This window comes from Anas platyrhynchos, chromosome 1 (assembly GCF_047663525.1).
Source record: "Anas platyrhynchos isolate ZD024472 breed Pekin duck chromosome 1, IASCAAS_PekinDuck_T2T, whole genome shotgun sequence".
Taxonomy (NCBI): Eukaryota; Metazoa; Chordata; class Aves; order Anseriformes; family Anatidae; genus Anas; species Anas platyrhynchos.
Genome location: NC_092587.1, coordinates 60,259,675 through 60,272,406, shown reverse-complemented (window position 1 = coordinate 60,272,406; position 12,732 = coordinate 60,259,675). Strand labels below are relative to the sequence as shown.

Here is a 12,732-nt window from a genome sequence, read left to right as displayed (position 1 = left end):
GAAAAGCCTGGAAACAGATCATCACCAACCCATTCTGTTTTCCCGGAGGATTTAAGTAGTTCGGCTGCCTTGCTGTTTCTGTTGCACATAAAACTTATTCTCTTGTAACTTGGGAACCGTATTTTGCAATCGAGGAGATTTTGGTATGATTTACCGTGAAATACTTGACTGCAGAATTAAGCAGGAGATTGTATAATGCAACTTTTCTTTAGCAGTTGCCTCGGTGTGTCAGCAAAACTTGGCGATCCGCTGATGAAGCACAGCAAGATGGATCTGGATGAGGTCACCAGGCGAACGAGGCCAGCTCTTCCGCTGGTGTCAACAGGCAGTGCTCCATTAACTCAGCTGAGCAGTGATCTGGCTGTGAGGTTCAGGGGCTTTTGTGCCCTTTTGTGGTGTGTTTTTTTTTTCAGTTTTGTGGTTGAATTAAAAAATATCTAAATTTGGAGACGTGTGGCAGGGTAGCCCCATCTCTTCCCTTCCCTCCTCTTTCCCTTCCAAAAAAAAAATATTAATAATAAATGGAGGAAAGGAAGGGAAGCCTAAGCAAAATGTTTCAGCTGCTTTTGAAAGGAAGGCTTAAGCCCTTCAAAATTTAGCTAAATTTTGCTAGGAAATGTCATTTCAAAATAAAGAGCCTAACTTTTGTATGATTTCTCCAGGTTACATCAAGAAAATTCTTGAATCTTTCTTTGTCTGGGCACACTGTATGTAATTATATTGAACTTGGCAAAAAGGGTTTCAGTTGATCAGAAACCATAAATAATTTGTTCATCCAGTAACACTCAAACCTATCTGTGATTTATGCTCAAGGAGTTCCTGAGGCTGCAGAGCTGTATTTCAGATACGTGAGTGGGATCCGTCTTGCCCAGATGAGTTAGTGTCTGGACCCTTTCTGCTCAGGTGAGAGGAACGGGCAGTTTTACAGCATAGTTCTGACTTTGTGAGGTGCCCACCTTGGGAAAAGGAGTACTTCTGGAGCATGACTTACCTCTCAGGAGTGTTAAAGAGCCTAAAGGATTAGTTCACACATGGGCATCAAGATTTAGTTGAGACAGATCTGCCCATTGGTCCATTTTAACTCCTGCATGGAATATTATGTGAGATATCCAGGAACATATTTGCCATATAAATGGCTTACTTGTATTTCGGTGTACATTATTTTGAAAAGTCATTCTTGGCAAAGTTATGACCAGAGGTATCACTAATTTATTATCTGTCATCATTTTTACCTGTCATCAAAAGTCAGATTTGTGTGAATTCTTAGTTTCATGCGATAATTGTATTTACAAGTACCATGCATCTCGTATACATTTTGCTTGGGAAGTCGTATAAACAAAATTAGCTCCTTAATAGTCTATTTTCAGCGCTGAAATTTCTGTCATGTTTTTCTTTTTAATACAAACGGAGTGAACCCACTAGGAGAAGCAGATGGCAGGTTTTTGTTAAGTAAATGCTATCCAGTGTGAATGTTTGAATTATTACATGTGGAAGGGATGGGAAGAAGAATCCCTACTCGAATGCTGAACATTTTTCTTACCAGCCAAGAAGTAAATCAAGTATAGCATTACGTAAGTTCTTCTTGCACATCTTCTAGTTGAAGAAGACGTTTGGGGAATTTCCCCTAAAAGATCCAGTTTAGGTTTAGATTGCCAGTAATGCCTGTAGCCATGCTATTGTCAATAAGGAAAATCTGGTTGCTATCAAGAGATCAGTTGCGTTAAGCCACAGAAAATTGAAGCAACACAGTCCATCTTCTACCTTTGTACAAAGAAGGTGGCTCTGGCGAGGAGGGTTGGGTGAAGTGGAAGCCGCGCCACGCTGGGTTCGCAGCGATACCTTCAGCAGGGCTAGGATTTCACCTCACGTTGGACTGGAGCAGCAGATGTTTCGGAGTCTGAAGATGAAAGACAATGCTGTTTATTGAATCGGGCAGGGGATAGGGGCTTCCGCAAAGGGTTGGACTCCGGAAGACTCCCACTTTGAGATTTTGTTTTGGGTCCTGTAAAATGCACCCTTGTGCAACGCATTCAGTGCTGGCTGCTTTGTAGTAATGAGCTTTTCCTGTGCACAATAAACAGTATTGGGGCCCCGGCCAGGACAACGTTCAAACATCTTGGGTGGAGTATGCCCTTGTGGTTACCCTGGAATACAAAACTTGGATGCACTTTCTCTGGGTTGGAAGCTTCTGTAAGAATAGCTCTGCTTCGGTCGTGAGATAAGGGCTCGGTGGAGGAAATTATACATGGATTCCCTGCTTCTGCTCCCTTATCAAACAGTGCGATGTATGTGAAAGAAAGTAAACAATGGAAATTAAAGTCCTCTAGAGTGTGTATTGCCTTTAGCACATCCCTTCGAGGAGAGCAGTAACAAAATGTGCCTCTGGTAAATCTCCAGTTTCTGGGTTTCCTGCCATGAGAAACCCAAATAAATGCTTCAGGAAAGGAGGAAAAAAAAAAAAAAGAGAGAGAGAGAGAGAAAGATTTCCCAAGTAAATGTTTTCAATATTTTTCAGTTTCTGTTGTTGATTGATTGATTTAGTTAATTTAATCATGAGAAAACGCTTTTTTTTTAAAAAAAAAAAAAAAGGAACCCTGATCTATCTGAAACTGGAATGAATTTGGGAAGAAAATATTTTCTTTTTCTAATACAGTAGTGAAAATTTACACCGCTCATCAGTATTTGCCAAGGCAGTTTTACTGGTGGTTACATGGCCTCCCTAATACCTCTCACTGCACTGCTGAAGTTTATTAGGCACTACTGAATCACTGGGGACTAAAGATTGTACAAATATGGTAGGAACAGCGTCATTTTGCCTCCTTCATTTTTGCTCCTTCAGCCTGAGAGAGAAGGATCCAAAGAAGTGGCCTCGGGCCGTGCCCTGTGCTACACCGATGGTTTTGTTTTATGGGAATTAACATGTTCAGAAAGTCCTAACAGACAGAAAGTGGAGACTGGGGGAACCCAAGCCTTGTTTTTGAAAGGGACGGGGACACATGGGTGGCAGTCCAGATCTCCCTTGGACACGCTCAGATGCAGAGAGTCACTGCCAGGGCCCAAAGAAGCTCTTCAGACCATGTCTGACCTAGTGGTTCTTCTGGGAGAGCCTTTTTCAGGACCTGGACCTGGTATCTCAGACATCTCCCGTGTCAGCAAGTTCTGCCAGCCGCATCTGGCACCTGGCTGCGTAGATGTGCTGGGTAAGTGCCAGAGCTTTCCAGGTGTGTAAGTGCAAGTAACTGGCTTTGAAGAAGGGTCTTAATCTTACTTAGTCACTTCTGAAAATTTTGCTTGTCTTGTTTTTTATGTTTTTTCTGGCACTAAGGTGACAGAAGATTGTGCCACTGAGCCATTGTAGTGCCAAAGAGCCCAGGTCCGTCCCTAAGCCAGTCTGTGCTCAACTTGCTAAAAGCCCGGCTCCTGAGGGCTCTGCTCCAGGAGCAGCACGGTATCTGAACAACACAGCGAGTTCATTTTCTCTGTGTTTTGCTTTCTCACCCGGGGGTGCCAGCATCAGCGCGGGGGAAACCCTCATGCTCCCTGTGTCGCTGCCCTCATGGCGCACCCCTCTGCCGAAGCCCTTCAGCGGCTCCTTCACTTGGCATCGCCTCCGCAGCCAGTGAGGGAGCAAGTAGCGAGCCACACGTGCGAGTGACAGGGCTGAGGAGGACAGCAGCTTTCCCCAGGGTTTGGGGTTTTGTGTTAGGCTTTTCCCCGCTCTGTTGGCCGGCAGCGCAGTGACCCACGCCACCGCACGGACCGGGCCGGCGCCCTCCCCCCCGCTTCCTCTCCCTGGCAGGGCCCAGGCGCTCAGATTTCCTCCCCAGCACAGGGCGGATGGGGATGGCGGCTCTCGGCTACATTCCTTTCAGTACAAAAGAAGAGGAAAAACTGCTCTCCACACGGGCAGATGGCCGACTGTTTCCTGGCAGCTCCGCCACAGCATCGTTTTTCCTATTGTCCTGACAGAGACACGCACACCCCGGGCAGCTTCTCTCCTGGAAAAATAAATAAATGCAGGCCCTCTCTGCAGAGCTGGGGTGGTTCGCTGGGGTTTTTCGGGGCTGTGCAGGTTTCCTCCTCATGACGGGTTGGTCTTTGGCAGGTCTCATGCTGCCTGGCCCTGAGGAAGGCTGAGGGGAGGGGGTGACATGCACTGCCCCGTGCTTGGGGCATTGCAGTGTAGGAAATGGGATCTGCACTGAGCAGGGCCTGCATCTGCTGTGCCTGAGGTACGTAGGACAGTGAGGAGCGAGAAGCAGTCCGCAGGCAGCTCTTTGCTGTCTCAGCACTGCTGCAGGAAGGTCTTGGGGCACGCAGCTACCGGGGCGCTGCAGATGGTGCCCCAAGGATGAGGTGAGGGCCGCCTCAGGAAGCCCTCTGCTGAGTCCTCTGGGGGGACGGAGTCAGCATCCTGCAGGGTGAAGGCCACCGCGGGAGGGATTTGCTGAGGCTCAGTTTATCTTCCCCAGTGATAACTTATTTTGGAAGTTTAGGTTCTTCATTGTAATGCTCTCATTTCCTTTCTCGATGTGAGAGGATTTGTCTTCCTGCCAGGAAACTCTTTGCAGAGTTGCTCCTCTTTGGGACCTCTTCGGGTCTCCTTTGTGATAGAACAGCACAGGTTATCTCACCACACTGAAAATTAATTCCAGTGTGGCTCGTGGTCTGAACGCTGTATTTTAGTGGCAGGTTGTTTCCTATGCTGTCAAATGTTTGGGTTTCTTAGAAGCGTAGTAATAACTCTGAATTCTTTCCAATTCTTTTTAACGCTAGAAGTGATTGACTGTCATAGTAGGACTGGTGGTTTTGTACCATTTGTAGCATTCCTATCAAAGGAATTAAAGTAGCTACACCAATTGGCTACACTGGTAGAAATGCTTATTTGCCAATAAAGTTTCGTCTCTGTTGGAGATTTAAGCCAGTTCCACTGCATCTGTTAGGAATCCGGCCTCTCCATGTGGCTGATGGACCATTCTGCTGGCACATGTCTGCTGGTGCAAATCTGGTCCCTATTTCTGTTGGTTTATTCCCTGTTGACTGCAGTCGTCTTGTATGTGGGGAATTCCAAAGCCAAAGAAAACAGGTATGAAATGCTGGCTCCACTGATGTCACCAGCAAGCTTGTGTTTGCTTCAGGAACACCAGATTCGCCACTAATGTCTTATTCAGCCTTGATTTAGAGTAACTGAATTTTCATGTATTAGGCTGTAAAGCAAAAGTAAGTATTATCCCACCTTGAGGGGCTGAGCAGTCCCACCATGTGCGCACTTGCACTCATGCAAGACCTAAAACACGCAGAAATGACCTGGTGTTGTCAAGAACTGGCACAGGCGTGCTGTTTAGTGTAATTCCACTAAACATTGTAATGAGAACTCATTTTAGCAGCCAGATTGGGAAATAGTGAATCTTTCCCTTCCTTCCCATGTGAAGGAGACCTACCTGTAAGAGTGGAGATGCATGGTGTCTCCAAGCAGTAACACAAACCATACTTGCCACCAGGAGGAATAACAGTATTTACCTTCGATACATGCAAGGCTTGATTAAATGTGAGCTTGTGAACAGTGAATTAGAAAGACAATTGCTGTTTTGCTTGACACGGTCATGTCACATCCTAGCACGAACCCTGGAAATGCTGTGTTTGGAGCTGAGGGTGTGGTTGTCTGAAGGAAGCTGGAGGGATGTCGAATCCCTTTGAGCTGTTGAGCTTTTCTTCTGTTTGTTATGTGTTTAGGGGGAGGAACAAAGGCAAAATAAGACAATGGGAAATGTGGAACGAGCTTAATAATAGTGGGTGCAACTAGCCCCACCTTTAACACAACACAATTTGTATTGTAAGACTCTGTTTTCAATTTCTGTCTTCAGATCAATTTTTTTTGTTTCAGTCTGCAGTTTTCCCTGCTGAGTCTTTGCCTCTGGCTGAATTACTTTTGAAAGCCTTCAGCCAAAATGTTTCAGCTGTTGCAGGGAGTGAAGCTAGGGAAGAAAAATGTGCTGTTTCCCCTACATTAAAAAGTACACCGGGCTTTTCTTTTGCTATGACTAATTTTACGCTTTGGAACAGAAATGTTATCTGTTGGTTAGGGACACTGCTTGGATCAAGAGCGAGTCCTTTGCCATTCCTGTGTCATCTCCAACTTAACTTTTCCAAGGCTCTGTGGGAAGAAGATTTTAACTTGTACTCATGGCACTGAGAGGCATGGTTTAGTGTTAGGACTCTGCAGGTCAGGCTGATGCACTGGTCCTGTCATAAAGCCCCAGCCTGGGAGTTGTATGGGAATGCATACATGGTGTCTGCGGTACAGAGGCAAAGGTTGGCCTCCTAAACAGGTACAAAATACATTTCTGGGGTTTAGTTTTATTCAGGTCAGCTGAGGCCTGGGGATGGGTAAAAATAAATCTGGAGGCTATAAGGGAAGCAGCTTTTAAGGTCCACTGAATGGTAGAGGCCTCCTGGGACTGGGAGTGGGCGAGGGAAACTGGGGCAGGGCTGCAGCTGGGATCCATTGCAGAAAGTCCTCAAGATGGAGGGAAGGTATTCGAACAAACTGTGGGTACAGAAGGGCTGGGGAGGCATTTAAGCAGACAAGACTGGGAAGAGAGAAGTATAGGGAACTAGTCATGGGGAAAGGGGGAACGGGGAGGAGCAGATAGGGCCTGGATGAGAAAACTGATAGCAAGTTTTCTCTGAAGGAGCTGGGCTTGTTCAGCCTGGAGAAGAGGAGGCTCAGGGGCGACCTTATTGCTCTTTACAGATGCCTTACAGGAGGCTGTAGTGAGGTGGGGGTTGGCCTGTTCTCCCACATGCCTGGTGACAGAACGAGGGGGAATGGGCTTAAGTTGCGCCAGGGGAGTTTTAGGTTGGATCTTAGGAATAACTTCTTTACCGAAAGGGTTGTTAGACACTGGAACAGGCTGCCCAGGGAAGTGGTGGAGTCACCATCCCTAGAAGTCTTTAAAAGACGTTTAGATGTAGAGCTTAGGGATATGGTTTAGTGGGGACTGTTAGCGTTAGGTCAGAGGTTGGACTCGATGATCTTGAGGTCTCTTCCAACCTAGAAATTCTGTGATTCTGTGTGATTCTGTGAAGTGGGATGAAAATGAGATTAGCAGGACCTGGGGCTTGGGTAGCGACCTCAGGGAGTTAAACCAGGGCTGTGTGAGCAAGGGGACAGCCGGGGAGCAGACACTGGTGTTGAGTAGGTGAGGAAAATGGTGTGGAACAAGGGCCTAGCAGGAGGAGGTGAGAAGGCTGAGGTGGGGGCAGACCAGAGAAGATTTTTTGTAAGATGGAGTGATGCTTAATGGAAGAATCATGGAATCACGGAATGGTTTGGCTTGGAAGGGACCTTAAAGGTCACCTACTTCCAGCCCCCCTGCCATGGGCAGGGATGCTTCCCACCAGCTCAGGCTGCCCATGGTAATGGAGTGTCCCCCATAGCTACTTCCAACCAAAGCCTGGAATGGAGCCTGGGATTATTGGAGCCTGTTTTATTTATTTGTTTATGTATTTCCTCAGCCTTTAAAACAGAGAAACCCAAAACTGAAAGCTCGTTTGCAGTCTCTGAAGGCAGTTTCTGTACATGTGAAGCCGAGCACTCAGGGGGTAAGAAGTGCCACATTTGCAGTTACCTGAGCAGTTGCAGTTGGGCCCTCAGAGGCGTCACCACTCAGGCTTTCACAGCACTTGTTGGCTTTCACAGCAATCCTTGGACACATCTGCAGCCTCATTCAGCACAGCAGGAGGGGCTGGCTCTGAAGGTGAACCAGGGTAATGTAGTGAGTGAAACTGGTGCCTGTAGGGACTCCCTGCTAAATTCAGCATGCAATGAGGAGAAGTGGCTGAGAAACCTCCTCACCTGGCCTTCCCAGGCTCACCAGTGTCAGACAAAGCCTTAGTGAGGAGATTTTGCCAGGCAGCTGTGTGTTCCCTGTCCTGGGGGTTGTAATGCAGTCTGAAGTCTGTAGCAGTCTGAAACACCAAGTCTTGCTTCTCTCTGTGCTAACAACAAACTGTAGTTTTGACTACGATCTGTGCAATAGTTTGCCATTTATACCCTTATATATTAAACAATAAGTATCCTTGAAGAGAAAAAGTGAGGAGAAGGCAAATATTCAGTGTATCCTAGCAAGGTGGTTTAATCTCTTCCTTTCCCAGTGCTTCAGTGCTCATCAGGTTTTCCATGACAGGCGGCTGATGTCACCTGAGCAGAAAACTTTTTGTTTTCTTCCCACTTTAATTTCTTTGCATTACTGAGTTGAACTAGCTCAGCAAGGGCTTTACAAGCATTGTGACTAATAGAAAAGAGGCAGGAGGGGTGAGAGGGAAGGGATATGGAATCACAGAACCATTTGGGTTGGAAAGGCCATCAGGTCCAATCATCAACCTAACACTACCTATACCAACACCAAGCCATGTCCCTAAGCTCCACATCCATGTCTCTTAAGTATCTCTAGGGATGGGTACTCCACCTCTTCCCCAAGCAGCCTGTTCCAATGTCTAACCACGAATGTCTAACCATGAAGAAATTCTTCCTGATAACCCAGTCTAAGCCTCCCTTGGTGCATTTTGAGGCCATTTCTTTGCGTCCTGTCACTGGTCACCTGAGAAAAGAGACTGATACCTCCCTGTTGCATCCTCCTTTCAGGTAGCTGTAGGGGGTGGTGGGATCTCTTCTCTGCCTCCTTTCCTCAATGCATCCTTAGTCAGTAGCAACTATAGGTCCGATCAGGCATGTCCTTTGCCAAGGACAGGGAGGAGACCACATTTCTGGCCGCCAAGAGAGGAGCAGGTCAATCCCTTTAACTGTAGCAATCCACTTAATCAGGTTAGTGACATACAAGCAGGCAATTTGCGCTGTGAGCTTAGAGAGCAAGAAGATCAGTGGAATGAATTGTATGATAAAATTAAGGACATATCATAATACAACAGCATTCCTGCAGGCAGCCCAAATGCTGACGCTGTCAGCTTCTGCATTCCTTGAATTGCAGCGTTGTTCCTACAACAGGGGGGTGCAGGCATGAGAGAGGTTGTGGTGCTTTGATTCCATTTGGGTATTTCGAAAATACAGTTTGTTTTGACACATGGGATTCTCCTGAGCCCCTTGTAAGCACTGTGGTAAGATATCACAGATCAAAGGGAACAGAGTGGGGCAAGAGGGGAAGGAGACTGTGTGGGATCCAGCTCTAAAATGTACTCCAAAACGTACTATAGGAACATGTCACTTTCCAGTCATCGGCCCTTCATGTTTATGTTTATGTAAGTTTATCCAACTTTCCCTTTTTTTTTTTTTCCCTTCAATAAATGGCTTGGGCTTTGCAGCCCACAGTTAGGATCCCATCATGTGCATGATGAACTGAACGGTCCTGCTGCTGGTGTCTTCAGTCTCCGTGGCCCACAGGAGAGACCTGCATGGCCAGGAAAGCAGTGCCTGCGCAGAGGTGGCAGTTCCCCTTGCCTCAAGCACAGGGTGCCCGTGTAGCCGAGGTGGGAAAACACCTCTGGGGATAGCCACGTCCAGATGCAAACATCTCCGATCAGGAAGGGAGGCTGCTCCTGGCTCCTGTGTCTGCTGGGGCCATGCCCTCCCTTCTCCCCCTGGGGATCGAGCTGCTCCCAGGGGCTTTGCAGGGGCCTGTGCATGGCCCAGAGACACTGCCTGGTGCTGGGACTGTGCGCAGGTCCTCACCATGGCCCTACGTGCCTGTGTTCGTGCACGAGCACTCGCCTCCATGCTTTCTCCTTCCCCCAAAGGGAAATGGGCTCCAAACAAAGTAAGGGCTGGGGGAGGGGGCATGTGAGGCTTTGACTCTCGGCGTGGCCTTGCTCACGATTTTCCTGTTGGTGTTTTGTCTTCTTGGCATCCTTCCTGTCCTTTATGTATATGCGTCCTATAGTGTCGGTGCATTGTTTCCCCGTGTATGTTGCGTCCTTTGTTCTGTAAAGCACCGACGTGGAGAAGTGTTGCTTGCAGGCTTTGTCTGGCAGCCCCGATTTGCTGGCCCGAACGCAAAATTTGTGAGAGTAACCGGAGAGAGTATTTCTGTGAGCACCGAGGAGAAGAAAGTGTGCGTGGGCTTTCAGCGCAGCGTGGCTTTATTCCTCTTGGACGAGAGTCTGACCAGCTGCGGGTCGCTCCTGCTGATGTGGAGCCTCATTGTTTGTGTGCACCACCGTGGTGGCTGGGGTCCCACTTACAGGCTCGGATCCCGTTTCTGTGCGAGGTGCAGCGTAATCGGAGCAAAGATCTTGAGACGTGGCCTCCAGTGCACAGCAAGGGCAATACCCACCCCCAAACCACAACCCCATCGAGGTACACTTGTTTCGTTCCCCACAAATGAAATAGCAAAGCAGGCTGGCCTGGAAGGCTAAAACAAAGGACAAAGCTGGTTTCTCTCCCTCCCTGAAGAAGTTTAGCTCGTAGCCCTCCAGCAGCCCCCTCAGCCCTCTGGATCTAGGGGCGTGCCTGCTGTTGGCACCTCTGTTTTACCCACCAGTAGCTCTGGGAACACCACGCAGTGCCCGGTGCCCTGAGGCAGATGTGAGCACTGCCGGCGGCCTTTCGATCATCGGAAGTGGGGAAGAGGGCATCTGGGAGGCTGGGGGGGTGGGGGGGTGGGAGGAAAACTTAAATTAGCAGAGAGTCAAACAGCTCTTGCTGGAGACAGATGATTACAGCTCATTTCAAGGCTGCTTCCTGCATGCCAATGATAGATCAGTAAACAAACGCCTCTCCGCAAGCACAAAGCAGGCAGGAACTCTGTTTGGGAGAGAGGGGTCGGGGTAGGTCCCGCTCTGCTCGGTGGCAGGAAGCCCCTATCACATGGCCCTGGGAACCGTGAGGCCGGGTGCGAGGAGAGGCTTCTGCTGGGAGGCTTCACATCCTTCCCAGAGCCCCGCCGGCAGGTTCGAGGGCTCCCTGCCCTCCCTCTTCCCTCCCGCCTCCTCCCCTGGCCTTCCTTTCCCAGTTTAATTTTGAAACGGTATCAGATGGCGGCTTTGTTCCCCCAGACAATGGCAGGGATTACTGAATAAATCGTGGTGCTGAGGCTCCTCAAACAGGGCTTGGCACCTTCTCTCCCCTTTTACGGCCCTGCTGCCCCACGGTGTACGTGCTGGGAGCCGTGGCTCTGGGCTCGGCTCTGCCTCACCTCGCGTAGCAGAGAGTTCGTGTGTGGCTCATGCAGAAAGCTGCGGTAGGCCAAAAAGGACCTGCTTGGTGTACGTCTGTCCTTCTCGGGTTGCCTGCAGGCTGGACTCGGCCCTGTCGGTGTTCCTCTAGGCGGTTTCAGTGCCCTGGTCACGCTGCACGTGAGGCAGGAAAGCAGACAGCGCTTCTGAGGCTGGTCTTTCTTCCCCAGTGTCCTCCCGCTGTGTCCACACACCCCCATCTCCTGCCTTGTACCAGGTCAGGTGTGTTGGACCCTGTCCATGAGCTGCTTCAACTAAATTGATCATTGATTTAAAGCAGGTCACCACGGGGCTCCAAAGAGGCAGCGCACGGTCAGGGTAAGATTTCTTACCCCTGCAGGCAGTGCCGAGGCGCAGCACTCGCTGCCCTTGCTGTGCAGCACAGTTCAGTCTCTACTTATCTGAGTAAAGCCCATCCCTGCTCCGGGGAAGGTGCAAGCCAAGTGCAGAACAACCTCTGTTGGCGTTTTTTGGAGGAATGTGCTCGGGCTGCCTGGGTGAGTCATCCTTTGGATGGGGACGCGAGCGGTCAGTAGTTTTTCATTATCCTCAATCCATAACAGTTAAGGGATGGATGAATAGATTTTGTTCCTCGGGCTGGTCAATTTTGCAAGGCTGCTCTGTGTCTAGAAGTGAAGCGGGTGTTTGTTCCACTTACTGATGAGGAAGAGAAGCCAAGGGGGCTTATTGTCTGGGGAGAGGGAGCCTGCTGAATGGTTAGCCATGGGCTGCCCTGCGTGTGTACACACTGAGTTGACCCAGAGTTCACTCCTCATCTTAGGAACGTTGCCAGTGGGGGATAAAAGGAGGGAGAGAAAACTGGAAACAAACAAGACAGATTTTTTTTTCTATTTTTTTTTCTTTCTCTCTGCCTGGAGTACTTGTACAGTGGAAGAGAGAGATTCTTTTGTTCTTCAGTGTTTTGGTTTGATTTCTTTTTTCTTTTTTTTTTTTTTTAACTACAAGAGCCTACTAAACTTCCCAAGGCACTTAGTCTTGTTGCCAAACACTGGGCATGGCGGAGTAGCATCTGGCAGAGCAGCTGGGAGGATAGATTTGAGAGGCTTCAGACTTTCCGAGTGTTGCGTATTATGTGGTGAGCCCCTTCTTGTCCTGGAAACACTGCAGAGCAGGCAGGCTGCCTAGAGGAGTAAGAAGGTGGTGCTGCAAAGTACCAGCCCTCTTTTCTATGGAGTAAGAGTGTTGTGGGGCAATAAAAAGAAGTCTGTTGTACTGACTGTGCAGCAGCAGTATGCGGAGGACAGAGAGGGACGGACTTGCTCCATGAATGATAGAAGGCAAACAGAATTACTCGTTTTTGTGACTGATTTGTCTTGCCCCACAAGCTGCTGTCCTCTGAAAGCAGGTCATTAGCAGCCTGACATGACCCACAAAGAGAATAGTGTGAGGTAACAAGTTGCTTCAGTGCAATGTCTGGTCAGCAGAAAATGTTTTCTCTGCTGGTCTGAGGACGTTGTGACAACTGCAGGAGCACTAACTGTGTGGCCTTAACACTGTGCTTATTAAAATCATTTTTGTTTT

At 48.6% G+C, this 12,732-nt stretch overlaps 1 protein-coding gene across 2 annotated transcripts in view; it reads left to right on the top strand.

The window, feature by feature from the left end:
* The window catches only part of DENND2A (DENN domain containing 2A), a 51,933-nt gene that overhangs the window by 5,766 nt on the left and 33,435 nt on the right, over nt 1–12,732 (top strand). The window lies entirely within an intron of this gene.